At 48.3% G+C, this 12,417-nt stretch overlaps 1 protein-coding gene and 1 long non-coding RNA gene across 2 annotated transcripts in view; one reads left to right on the top strand and one right to left on the bottom strand.

Moving 5' to 3' along the window:
- The window catches only part of LOC116622258 (zinc finger protein 324A-like), a 49,397-nt gene that overhangs the window by 22,702 nt on the left and 14,278 nt on the right, over positions 1-12,417 (top strand). The gene's annotated exons all lie outside the window — the stretch shown is intronic.
- LOC116622286 lies at positions 2,034-5,540 on the bottom strand. The gene is made up of 4 exons (XR_004297550.1): positions 5,451-5,540; positions 3,311-3,475; positions 3,018-3,116; positions 2,034-2,159 (listed from the first exon to the last, which is right to left on the bottom strand). It is a non-coding gene; the product is annotated as an uncharacterized LOC116622286 (long non-coding RNA).

Here is a 12,417-nt window from a genome sequence, read left to right as displayed (position 1 = left end):
CTGGCCCCTGGTAACTTCTAATCTACTATCTACCCCTATGAATTTGCCTATTCTAGTGATTTCATTTAACTACTCTTGTCCTTTTGTGTCTGGATTATTTCACTTAGCATAATGTTTTCAAGGTTCATCCATGTTGTAACACTTACCAGTACTTCATTCTTTTAATAGGTGAACAGTATCCCATTGTATGCACGTAACACATTTTGTCCATTCATCTGCTCATGGACTCTTGGGTTGCTTCTACCTTTTTAGCTATTATGATTAATGAGCAATGAACACTGGCATACAAATATCTGTTTTGAGTCCCTGTTTTCAAATCTTTGGGTATGTATCTAGGAGTGAAACTGCTGGGTGATATGGTAATTCTATCTTTAACTTTTTGAGAAACTGCCAAACTATTTTCCATAATGGCTGCACCATTTTACATTCCATCCAGCAGCATATGAGGTTCCCATTTTTCCACATTCTAACCATTCTTTTTCTTTTTCTTTTTTCATGATAGCAATCCTAGTAGGTTTGAAATGGTATCTCATGTTTTGATTTGCATTCCTCTAATGACTAATGAGTCGAGCATCTTTTCATGTGCTTATTGGCCATATGAGTATCTTGTTTAGAGAAATGTCTGTTCAAGTTCTTTGTCCATTTTTTTTTTTAAGATTTTATTTATTTATTTGAGAGAGAGAATGAGAGACAGAGAGCACGAGAGGGAAGAGGGTCAGAGGGAGAAGCAGACCCCCCGCTGAGCAGGGAGCCTGATGCGGGACTCGATCCCGGGACTCCAGGATCATGACCTGAGCCGAAGGCAGTCGCTTAACCAACTGAGCCACCCAGGCGCCCCTCTTTGTCCATTTTTTAATTGGGTTGTTTATCTTGTTGTTATTAAGTTCTTTATGTATTCTGGATAGTAAGCCTTATCAGATATATGATTTGCCAATATATTCTCCTATTCTATTGGTTGGTTTTTCAGTGTGTTTGTAATGAATACCCTTTGATGTACAAACATTTTAAATTTTGATGAAGTCCAATTTATCTTTTTTAAAATTTATTTTAGAGAGGGAGGGGGAGGGACAGAGGGAGAGGGAGAGAGAGAATCTTAAGCAGGCTCTCCACCCAGTGTGGAGCCTGACACGGGGCTCGATCTCACAACTCTGAGATCATGACCTACTCCAAAATCAAGAGTCAGACACTTAACCAACTAAGCCACCCAGGTGCCCCCAGTGTATCTATTTTTTTAAATTTTGTTACTTACCTTTTGGTGTCACAAATCCAAGGTCGTATCAAAGGTCACTGAGATTTATCCTTATGTTTTCTTCTAAGAATTTTATGGTTTTAGCTCTTATATTTATGTTGTTGATTCGTTTTGAGTTAATTTTTTGTTTTTAAAACTTTTTTTAATGATTTTATTTATTGGAGAGGGAGTGTGAGAGAGAGCATGAGCAGGGGGGAGAGGGAGAAGCAGGCTCCCTGCTGAGCAGGGAGCCCAACACGGGGCTCAATCCCAGGACCCCAGGATCATGACCCGAGCCAAAGGCAGATGCTTAACTGACTGAGCCACCCAGGCGCCCCTAGTTAATTTTTTGTATATGGTGTGAGTTAGGGGTACAACTTCATTATTTTGCATGAGGATATCCAGTTGTCTCAGCACCATCTTTTGAAGATTCAACACCAATTGGATGGCATTGACACCCTTGTAAAAAATCAATTAGCAATAGTTGTATAGGTTTTGTATAGGTTTATTTCTGGATTTTCAAGTCTATTCCATTGGTGTATATGTCTATCTGTATGCCACTATCACACTGTTTTGATTACTACAGCTTTGTGGTAAGTTTTGAAATCAGAAAGTGTGAGTGCTCCAACTTTCTTTTTTTTTTTTTTTTTTAAGATTTTATTTATTTGACAGAGAGAGACACAGCGAGAGACAGAACACAAGCAGGGGGAGAGGGAGAAGCAGGCTTCCTGCTGTGCAGGGAGCCTGATGCGGGGCTCGATCCCAGGACCCTGGGAACATGACCCGAGCCGAAGGCAGACGCCCAGCAACTGAGCCACCCAGGTGCCCCGCTCCAACTTTGTTCTTTTTCAGGTTTGTTTTGGCTGTTCGGGTCCCTTTGCAGTTTCATATGAATTTGAGGATCAGCTTTTTTCATTTCTGCAAAAGAAGGCTGTTGGAATTTTGATGAGGATTGCATTGAATCTGTAGTTTTGGGTAGCATTGACATTTTAACAACATTAAGTCTACCTATCCATTAATATGGGATGACTTTCCACTTATTTATTTATTTATTTATTTATTTTATTTTATTTTTAATTTCTCTCAGTAATGTTTTCTAGTTTTCAGTGTACACGTATTTCATCTCTTTGCTTCAATGTATTCTTATAGCTATTTTATTCTTTTAGATGTTATTGTAAATATAGCTTTCTTAATTTCCTTTTCAGATTGTACATTGCTGGTATATAGGAGAACACACAGATTTTTATGTGTTGATCCTGTACCCTACAACTTTGCTAAATTTGTTTATTAGCTCCAGTAGCTTTCTTATGGATTCTTTGGGATTTTCACGTCATTTGTGAATAGAGATAGTTTTACTTCCTCCTTTCCAATCAGGATGCCTTTTATTTCTGTTTCTTACCTGATTTCTCTGGCAAGAACTTCCAGTACAACATCAAATAGCAGTGATGAAAGTGAGCATCCTTGCCTCATTCCTTATCTTAGTGGGTAAGCTTTCTGTCTTTCACCATTAAGTACAATGTTAGCTACAGATTTTTCACAGATGCCCTTTATCATGTTGAAGAAATTTCCTTATATTGCTAGTTCTCTGAGAGTTTTTGTCATGAAAAGGTGTTGGATTTCCTTTGACCTTCTTGCTTCTCTCTTATAAGAATGCTTGTGATTCCATTTAGGACCCACCTGAATAGTCCACAATAATATCCCCATTCTCAGATCCTTAATCTAATCACATCTGTAACATCTTTTTGTGTGTGTGTGACATCTCTCTTGCCAAATAAAGTAACATACTCACAGATTCAGGGATTCAGTTGTGAGCATCTTGAAAAGGGGGGAGGGGGCGGGGGGAGGGCTTGATTATGCTGACCAGGAAGGAGAAGCTGAATTGAAGGACCTGAAAGCAACAGTGGGAAAGTAGAATGGGTCAGATGTGGAGGCTCGGCTCGAGGAGGGTGGGAGACAGCTAATGCTCAGGAGTCATATGAGAGGCAGTTTGGGTCTAGAAGATGGTAGGAATGAGATACAGCTTTGGACTTAGACGCACTGGTCAAGCACCAGCCTAACCCAGCCCCGAAGTCATTCCCATACCTAGCTCACACTGTATGCCTGCAGGAACCTGCCATGGTGGAGTCATATCAACCCAGGTGAGCAGCTAGGGCTCCTTGCAATGTTCCAGCTGGATGACCACACAGGAGTCCAGTTACCCCTACTGGAGTTCCACAACAGGTCACAGGGCAAGCATGACAGATGTGACTGGAAATAAAATGGAACCTCACAAGATAAAACATCCAAGAAAAGTTTTGCAAAAATAACATTATACATTAAACAATGACCATAAAAGTATGGAGTGCTTGGCAAGGAACAGTCTCTGGAACCTCCTACTGGAGTCAGGGGAGTAAAACCCAGATGCAGAAGGGCCTTGGTCCCAATGGGCTCAACAGGCAGACCCACTGGACAGAGTTGGAAAGACATTTACCAACAAGATCATGGTCAGCAAGCGAAGCCTGGTGCCCAGCCCCAAGTCCAAAAACACCCCCACAGGGAACCCAAGAATGTCCTTAGAGTCACATCATGGACCAGGCCCCTCTGGCCCCTCAAGGGCCCCTACTCCTCCTGAGAGAAGCCACAGCAATGTCATCAAAGGTCACCAAACCCTGCAACAACGGCATGTGGGCAGTTGACTATGGTGTAAGTTCTGGGTGTGTGATCCAGGCCTCTAGTCCTTGTCTTAACAGCCACCTCCCTGATACTCCCCCTGGAATCTCTCCCCAATACACTCAATGAATTCCCCCAGGACTCCACATCTGAGACACACTAGGGCTTGATCCCATGCTGGGCCCCCTATGCTGGCCCTAATAGGTTTTGGACAGTCCTTCTATCAAATCCTGGGGCCCTGCCTCATCTGTTCCAATGTTGTTTTTTTTTTTTCCCCAGGCTTCTTAGAGATCCCTCTGCACATAGCAGCCACAGGGATTGTAGGCAAAAGGCAATTGGTATCCGCAAATCTATGTGAAGCCAAGCCTCCTTCCAACTGCATCTGTGATCATTACCCTTAATCTCCATTCTGGGCCCAATTTCACTTAGCTCTCCAGTCCTAACCTCAGTGTCCCTTCCCTCCATCCAGTGGTCGTCTGTAACCAAGGCCCTTAGATCCTACTTCCTAAATCTGGTCCCCAGGCCTTACCCTGGCCCAAGCCCTCAGCCCATCACTCCTTGGACACTTCCAGCCTGACCTTTCTCAAGAACACCAGATCCAGGGCACCTGGGTGGCTCAGTTGTTAAGCGTCTGCCTTTGGCTCAGGTCATGATCCCAAGGTCCTGGGATCGAGCCCCACGTCAAGGTCCCTGCTCCGCGGGAAGCCCGCTTCTCCCTCTCCCACTCCCCCTGCTTGTGTTCCCGCTCTCGCTGTGTCTCTCTCTGTCAAATAAATGAATGAAATCTTAAAAAAAAAGAACACCAGATCTCTGAGTCTTGCCCACATCACCTTTCCACTCAGATGTCTCCAGGCAACTCAGACACAATCCCAACTCCTGCTTTTCCTTTGGGACCTGCTCCTCTTTCCCCTTTCCCATTTCTCTGGAAGGCAGTTCCATTCTTTCAACTGCTCAGGCTAAAAACCTGGAGTCCTTCTGGACCTCTCATCTCTTTCTCACCCCTCTTTGATCCATCAGCAAATCCAGATGGCTCTGCCTGCAGAAGAGATCCAGAATCTGACTACTTCTCCTACATCTTTTGCCACCACCACCCTAGTCCATGCTGCCACCATCGCTTGCCTCCATAATTGCAAGTGCCTCCTTCCTCTGTCCTCACCCACCTCCACCTTCATCTGGTCCCCCATCACTTCTGCACATGGAAACTAAAGGTATGCTGCTCAAATTAGATCAGGTCCCTCCTCTGTTCACAGATCTTCTCAGCTCATGGGGCCCTCAGAATAAAGGCCTAGCATGAAACCTCCCCTGGAGCTTTCTGGTCCCACCAGAAGTAATGGACTTCAAGTTTCCCTAATGCCTTCCTCTCTGGATGGCCTCCAAGGCTTTGCACATGCAGGTCCCTCTGCCTGGAACAACTTCCATGCTTCATTCCAAGACCGCTAAAAATGGGGTGCGCACACCCACTGTCCCAGCCTGGAGGGAAAAAGATGACCCCAGGCAGGACGCCCTCAGTTTCGCTTTTAGGACACTGGGGCTTGGAATCCCATTAGGCGGAGCTTGGGAGACCTTCCCTTACCCATGCCAAGTCCACCAGTGCTGTCTCGGACGGGGACCCGGCGCAATGGGCCCAGTCTGGCCTAGGGCCTGGTCCTTTCTGACAATGCCGCTGGCGAGCCTCAGACGTGCCTTAGGCCAACCTACCCGCCGGACCTCAATTCCCGACATCCCTCGCGGTGCCGCTTGGTCTTTGTCATGGTGACACGGAACCTCGGTCCCCGCGGAAATAGGATTTACGGTGTGAACTACACTACCCAGAAGACGCTGCGCTGCGCGGGGCATATCCGTGCGCACCGCGCCGGGCAAGGGCGGAACTTCCGGCGTCGCCCTGAGGTTTTTCTCTTGACTTGCTGTGCGCCGGCTCGGAGGCCCTGAAACCTGGGTTGGGGACGCGTTCTGGAAACTACAGGGCGTCAGCATCCAGGGCTCGAGGTGCTCGAAGTGTGGAAGGTGGGGACGGCTCTTTTCTGGGCCTCTGCGCCTGCGGGCGGGGCCTACGAGCTAACCATCCCCAACTCCTCGAGCCTCGTTTTCTCGGAAATAGAACGGACCGCCCTCGGGGATGTCCGCCGGGATTTCCGCTAGAGCCCGTCCAACCCGGTGACCTGACCAGGAGAGGCGCCTTGGGCGTGTTTCCACCACACTGAGCGGGAGACCGAGGCTCGGAGGGCTGGCTGCCCGCAGCGGTCCATTCCTGACGGGCGCGCGCGCGGCTTCTCCTCGGACCCTAGCGGGTTACCATGGGAACAGCGGCGCTACCGGAAGTCTTTGGAGAGTGAAGGGTCCTGCTTACAGAAGCCGGGCAGTACCCCTAACCCCAAGCTCCTGGAGCCCCAGCGTTAGTGAATGAGTGAGTGTGCCGTGGGATTCCTGCCGTTTCCATTTCTTTGTCTGGGATGATGGGAGTCACTCTCATTTTGTGCCTTTGTGTCCCACATTACTGGTCAGTGTGCTGCCAAAAAGAGGGGGAGGGGCTCGAAAGGGTTTTTCATGCTTGGAGACAGAGACTTGCAGAGGCTTGTTTGTGAGCTTGAACTGGGAGCCATCAGGGAACCCGAAATCCTTCTTACATCTTGTGAGGAAAGAGAACCTGATAGGAGAATTCAGGCTGCAGCTTAGGCTTTCTTTAAGGAGACTAAACGCTGGCCCTTTATTCTTACTCTGCTGTTAACTGGTTTCTTTGGCTGGTGTGTGAACAGACTGAGGGGCCAGGGCAAAAGCAGGGCGGCCAGAGACGAGGCTTCAGCAATAGTCCAGGCATGTAATGAGCCCTAGACCAGGGAGGGAGCTCTGGGTCAGACTTGGAAGATGGTGGACCCAGGGAGGACAGATTGTGAGAGCATGTGACAGGGAAGGGTCCAGGGAGGTTCTGCACACTCCTGAGGCTCCACAGTGGGACTGCAGGCCTTGTAGGCATGCTGCTATAGAATGATGGTTCAATCTACTGCAAGTGCAGGGGTTAGGATGTGTTATCCGCAGTGATAGTGGAGCTAGTGGGGCCTGAAGGACCATCCTGTGGTGGAACAGGTAGGACACACCTGGTAAGGGGTTAAGACAAGCAAAGGCAGAGCTGTAAGAGGGCCACGGGTATTTGGGAATCCAGGTGTTTGTAGCTGAGAGATGGAGCAGAGGACAGTGACAGGTGGGGAAGGCCTTGAACAAAGGGCCAGGGGCAGCCCCTAGCCCCGAGTGCCATTGGAGGTTTAGTTGCAAGATCAACTGGAAATTGGATCTTGGCTATTATTTCCAGGGTCACTAGCGGCCACGTGCAGAGTGGCCTGGGGAGAGTTGAGAGGGCTGATGCAAGGACATAGAAGAAAGAAGAGGACCTAGGGGTGTGAGAAAGGAGCTGTCACAAACTGGTGAGTCTGTCATGAGTCAGGCAGAACAGTGAGTACAAGGGCTTGGTGCTGGGGCCCTAGGGGCAAGTCTGTGAACCTGGGGCTATTTTTATCATAGGTCACACTGTGGGGAACGTCCAGGGAACCATCTGGAAGTAGGGCATGTACAGATTGGATGATATCCATTTCCCCTCCTACTTTATGATGCAGCGGCTGCAATGCAGTGGCCAGTGGGTCTTGGGAGAAGGAGAAGGCCCTGATGTTGGTAGACTAGCGTTCCTTCTGAGGAGTTAGGGGTTATGTCTGAGAGGTGTTATAGGGGAGAGGGTTGCCAGGGGAGAGAGCAAGGTGCCCTGGGTTCTAGGCCTGGGGCTCGAAGATATCCACTCATGTGCCCTGCAGGATCAGCTGTCTCCCTCACTGCAAGGCCTGGTGACCCAAGGATGTGGCCATGTACCTCTCAGGAGGAGTGGAGACTCTTCACTGGCCCAGAGGATCCTGTACCAGGACGTGATGTTGGATGACTTCACGTTCACAGCCTTACTGAGTGAATCTCCTGCCTCTCTTTATGTGTTCTTTTTCAGAGTTGTGGGCACTCACTTATGCTCTCCCTGAGCCACTGCACCTTTGCTGCCCCAGGTTTGTGGTGGCTTGGAAAGAAAGGTCAGGGTTCTCTCCATCTTTCCAACAAGCCATTGGGTTTGGCTCCATAACAGAGTCTCTCTGTGCCATGGATTCTGCTTTCTTTCTCCAGCAGATACTTCCTTAGAATTGCCACTGCCAGTCTCTGGGGGTCCTGTTGTCATTCCTTGCAAGGGATAGATCGAACAAAGGACCAGGGGCAGCCCCTGGCTATTCCTGAAAAACCCCTCTCAAAGTTTCATTTTGTGACATCCTTCCTGCTTCCTCCTCACTAATGATAAAGATGAAGCCAGCTTCTTGACTTCCGCAGAAAGGTCAACAGTCAGGGCAGGCCCCTTTACCTGCCCTGTCCTCCACAGGACTCGTGGCCACTCCATCCCACAAGGTCATTTTGCCAGAGCATGACATGGAGTCCTGGATATCTAGCTGGGAAGATGCAATTCTAGCCATTACAACAGAGTCCCAGAACAGGTGGGCCTTGCTGAGTGAAATTCAGGTATGGGCTGAGGCCTGGTCTAGGTTGAATTGTGGCTGGCCATGGTCCTGTACCACATCACTGTCCTGTTGCCAAAGTCATTGTCCCAACCTCAGTCCAACTTCTTACACCTTTTGGAACATTCCGTCCTCTTGCCTTCTCTTCCTGATGTCTAGTTCCTACCTCTCCTTCCTCAAGTTTCATTTTGTAACTACTCTCCCTATGCTGGGTCCTCCAGTGTTAGCTTCTATTTAGCTGTTAGGATATGTTCATGTATTGGTAAATAATCCTTGGAAGCCTAATCCTAAGAAGTGACTGGATGTTACATCCATGTCTGGGCTCTTTCTGTGCAGCATTTGCCTGTCCCAGCATCCCTGCTGCATTGTGTTTGCAGAGGGTGAGCAGCAGATCCTGCCAGCCACATTGAATCTTTGACCCTGTTGAGATATTTTGCACTGGTCTGGCCAGAGCCTGTACCAACAGGACTTGCTCTTTTCCCCCTGATCCTGGCCCCCACTTAATGATGGATCCATCCTCACCCACGTACCATGACCTACAGAAAGGGCATTTCCCTATTTTCAGGTAATTCATGTGGAAGGGAAGATAAGGAGGCACTGTTGGAATAAGATGTCTCTAGAAAAATCGTATCACAGGTCTGGACTCCCAGTGCTGGTCCTTCTAGCCAGAAGGTCCACCACCCCTATAACCCAGGTGGTTAAGTCTTCAGAGACTTTGTCCCTGGAGAAGCATGGAAACAGACCTGGGCAGAAACTGCACACATGTGGGGCATGCAGGAGAGAATTCTGGTTCCACTTAAACCTTCAACTGAAACAGTTGACTTCAGTATGGAGAGAATCCTCCCACGTGTGATTAGCGCATACTACAGAAAAGCTGTGCACGTGTAAGGATGTCCTAGACAGCCATGACCTAACACCCACCCACCCGCAGTAATAGGAAGCCGTTAAGGAGCACCAAGCTCAGGAAGGCCTTCCCACCCAGCTTCAATATTGGGCAGTTCCCAAAGTCCACACTGCAGAGAAGCCCTTCAAGTGCAGCAACTGGGGGACAGCCTTCCTGAAGAGCTCCACCCTCCTTAGCCACCTGACTCACCCTGAAGAGAGGCTATGTAGATGCCCACCAAATAGAGATGTCTGCAAGGAGAAATCAGTGCTTGTTAGTCACCAAAAAATTCACACTAGAGAAATATCCTGTGTGAGTCAGGAGAGTAGGAAGACCTTCAGCCATACCTGTAAACTGAAAAAGTATCAGAAAATTCACTCTGGGAAAAGGCCTTACAAGTGCATGGAGTGCAGAAAAGCTTTCTGCCAAAGTTATACTCTAAATCAGCAGCAGAAGGTTCACGCTGGTGGAAGGCCCCGAGTGTAGCAATGTGGGAAAGCCTTGGCCACATGCCTAACCTTAGGAAGTACCGGAAGGTTCACACTGGAGGAGGGCCATATGAGTGCAGCCGTTGTGGGAGAGCTTTTACTGAAACCCGAGCCCTTATTCAGCGCCAGATTGTTTACATCAAAGAAAGGCCATGTGAATGTGGCAAATGTGGGAAAGCCTTCAGCCACCAATTCCGCATAATTCCACACCAGATACTGCAAACAAGAAAGGCCTGTGAGTGCACCAAATATGGCAGAGCCTTGGGGCGCCTGGGTGGCTCAGTCAGTTAAGCATCTGCCTTCAGTGCACGTCATGCTCTCAGGGTCCTGGGATTGAGCCCCACGTCGGGTTCCTTACTCAGCAGGGAGTCTGCTGCTCCGCCCCCCCCCCGCCCCTTTCTCCTGCTTGTGCTCTCTCTCTCTCAAATAAATAAGTAAAATATATATATATATTTTTAGAATGTGGCAAAACCTTGAGCCAGAGTGTCTACTTTGTTCTGCATGATAGAGTTCATGCTGGAGAAAGCCCTTACAAGTGTACTAAATGTGGGGAAACTTAGCCAGCCCTCCACTCTTATTCACCATGAAAAAGCTCACATGAAAGAAAGGTCTTGCAAGTGCAGCGAGTGCGGGAAAGCCTTTAGCTACAGATTTAATTTCATTAAACACCAGAGTTCACACCAGATAAAGCCTTGAGGAGTGCAGTCAGTGTCAAAAAGCTTTCAGCCCAAGCGGCACATTGCTCAGCTCCAGTGTGTGAGAGGAAGGCATACGAGTGCAGTCAATCTAGAAAAGGATGGCTTACCACTGTGGCTTCACTCAGTATGAAAGGAATCACAGCTAGGATAAGCCCTGCATGAGTAGCGTTCATGAGGTAACTGTCAGCAGCAGTTAAACCTTATGCACCAGACCACTCCCCTGAGGAAGTGATCTACGTGTGGATGTTTGGTGGTCACCCCCACACACGTGCCATGGACCCCCACCAAAATTTAGTTCCGAAGCTGATGCTGTATACACCAAGAGAACTTATTTATTTATTTTTAAAGATTTTTATTTATTTATTTATTTGACATGCCCACAGGCATGGAGTCTACTAGACTCACACAGTGACAGAGGGAACACAAGCAGGGGGAGTGGGAGAGGGAGAAGCAGGCTTCCCGCTGAACAGGGAGCCTGATGCAGGGCTTGATCCCAGGACCCTGGGATCATGACCTGAGCCGAAGGCAGACGCTTAACTGACTGAGCCACCCAGGCGCCCCATACCAAGAGAATTTAAGAGAAAGTTTATTCACACAGAGGACTCCTGGGGAGATCTGGACAGTCACAAGCAGGTCTAGGCTGACTGGGCAGAGCAGCAGGTCGGGGGGAGTGGGTTGGACCTTGGTGGCTAAGGGAAGGAGCTGGGGAAAAGTTGCTGCATGGAGGCTGGAGATTTGTGACATTTAAGGTGCCAAAGGAGAAGGAGCATGCAAACTTGCCTGTCAACCTGTCCATATAAGGAGCCAAAAGGGAAAGAGAAGATGAGGTTTAGAAGTCAGCAGTCAAGCATCAGAAATGGAGTCAGACTCTTTAATGCAGCAGGAAAGCCTCTGTTGTCTGGTTGTGTTGTCTGTGATCTGCCAGGATCTGGACAAGCATCTGTGATGCCTGGATTGTGCTGCAGTCATGCCTGTGTTGCTCAGGAAAGTCTGAAACTGAGCTCCCCTGGAGGGAATCCCACTTGTCCTGAGCTGGTGTGGGGTTTCATATCTATCATCCATGATTGTGTTAGGCATGGACACTGCCAGCTCTGGACAAGGAGACCTGAGGAGTCTCTGGAGGGATTCTGGGGAAAGTTTCCTTTCTTCATAGATGTCAACTCCGTGTGTAATACCGTGATGAATTTCATGCTCCCCTGAGTTAACATTCAAACCAGCTTTCCTTTTTCCTTCCTCTTCCTTTCTTTCTCTTCTCTTCTCTTCTTTTTTCTTTCTAGTAGACTCCATGCCTAGTGTGGAGCCCAATGTGGGGCTTGAACTTAGGACCCTGAGATCAAAACCTGAACTGAGATCAAGAGTCAGAGGCTTTTTTTTTTTTTTTTTAAGATTTTATTTATTTATTTGACAGAGACAACAGCGAGAGAGGGAACACAAGCAGGGGGAGTGGGAGAGGGAGAAGTAGGCTTCCCGCTGAGCAGGGAGCCTGATGCGGGGCTCGATCCCAGGACCCTGGGATCATGACCTGAGCCGAAGGCAGACGCTTAACGACTGAGCCACCCAGGCGCCCCCAAACCAGCTTTCTCAGACTACTCTTGACTGATAATAAATGCCTTATTTTTAATTTTTTAAAATATTTTATTTATTTGTTTGTCAGCACAAGCAGGGGAGAACGGCAGGCAGAGGGCGAAGCAGGGTCCCTGCTGAGGAAGGAGCGCACTGCGGGACTCAATCCCAGGACCCTGGGATCATGACCTGGGCCAAAGGCAGAGCTTAACTGACTGAGCCACCCAGCTGTCCCATAAATGCCTTATTTTTAAAAATCATTTTAAATCTCCATTGCTCGGGTGCCTGGCTGGCTCAGTTAGTAGAGAATGTAACTCTTGATCTTGGAGTTGTGAGTTCAAGCTCCACACTGGATATAGAGATGACTTAAAAAATAAAA

The sequence above is a fragment of the Phoca vitulina genome, unplaced genomic scaffold (assembly GCF_004348235.1).
Source record: "Phoca vitulina isolate PV1807 unplaced genomic scaffold, GSC_HSeal_1.0 scaffold52, whole genome shotgun sequence".
Classification (NCBI taxonomy): Eukaryota; Metazoa; Chordata; class Mammalia; order Carnivora; family Phocidae; genus Phoca; species Phoca vitulina.
Note: the sequence above shows the minus strand (reverse complement) of the source record. Positions and strands in the feature narration are given on the sequence as shown.